This window comes from Octopus bimaculoides, chromosome 2 (assembly GCF_001194135.2).
Source record: "Octopus bimaculoides isolate UCB-OBI-ISO-001 chromosome 2, ASM119413v2, whole genome shotgun sequence".
In the NCBI taxonomy this organism is placed as follows: Eukaryota; Metazoa; Mollusca; class Cephalopoda; order Octopoda; family Octopodidae; genus Octopus; species Octopus bimaculoides.
Genome location: NC_068982.1, coordinates 54,161,598 through 54,162,845, shown reverse-complemented (window position 1 = coordinate 54,162,845; position 1,248 = coordinate 54,161,598). Strand labels below are relative to the sequence as shown.

Genomic DNA, 1,248 nt, shown 5'->3' with positions numbered 1-1,248 from the left:
ATATATATATATATATACTTACCAATCTAAGTGTGTATATGTCTATGAGTGTATGTATACATATATATAAACTTATTGTTTATATATATGTATACTCGGGATGCCAGCTGATCAGTTATTCCATAAATGAAAATTGCATTGAATAGTACAAAAGGTACACGTAGGACAGACACAAGAACCCTAATATTTCATCAGTTATTGACCAAGAAATACTAATACCTAGTTTCATGCCTTATATATATGTTTTGTGTGTGTGCGTGTATGTGTCTGCGTGTATATATATATGTATATATAAATAAATATATGCCCATCTCTCAGTCACCCGTCTACCAAATCCGCTCACAAACATTTGGTCGGCCCGAGACCATAGGAGAAGACAAGTGGGCAAAGCACCACCCAGTGGAACTGAACCTGCAGCCATGTGGTAGGTAAGCTAACTTCTTTCCATACAGCCACGCTTGCGCCTATGCATACACATACATACATACTTACATACATATATATCCACACACACACATACAGGCCACTAGGTAGAGAGACCGTAGACCAACGGATTGTAGTGACTGAAGAAACGTTGTAAAGCTGAGCGTTTTATGGACGTGAAACCCAGAGTAACCCCATAGACAAACCATATCTATCTTTATCTATAGATACTATGCGCTCTACTGCTCTATAACTAAGAGTGTGCTTCTCTTTCAGATATAAATGAAGTGAAATTAACGTGCAAGTGTCTGAACACTGCACAGACACGTGTACCCTTAATGTAGTTCTCGGGGAGATTCAGCGTGACACAAAGTGTGACAAGGCTGGCCCTTTGAATTACAGGTACAACAGAAACAAGAAGGAAGAGTGAAAAAAAATGTTGTGGTGAAAGAGTACAGTAGGGTTCATTATTACCCCCTGCCGGAGCCTCGTGGAGTGTTTTTGCTCAATAAACACTCACAACGCCCGGTCTGGGAATCGAAACCGCGATCCTACGGCCGCGAGTCCGCTGCCCTATATATGTATATATATATATATATATATATATATGCATATATACGTATACATGTACATATATATATATATATGTATGTATGAATACACACACACACACACGCACACACACACACACACACACACACACACACATTGCTATTTTAGTCGTAATTAACTGTGTTGCCTGTATGACATTATATTCATATTAACGTACACAAGCTTCGTGTGTGTGTATGCCAGATCGTATGTGTATGTGTGCGTGTATATGTA

General features: G+C 38.9%; 1 protein-coding gene across 1 annotated transcript in view; it reads left to right on the top strand.

Annotated features, from left to right (window-relative positions):
* LOC106871643 (uncharacterized) overlaps window positions 1-1,248 on the top strand; it is a 173,135-nt gene that overhangs the window by 165,420 nt on the left and 6,467 nt on the right. Inside the window, exon 5 of the transcript XR_008266904.1 lies at window positions 319-428. The gene's annotated coding sequence lies outside the window, so the exon portion shown is untranslated. The remainder of the gene's footprint in view (window positions 1-318; window positions 429-1,248) is intronic.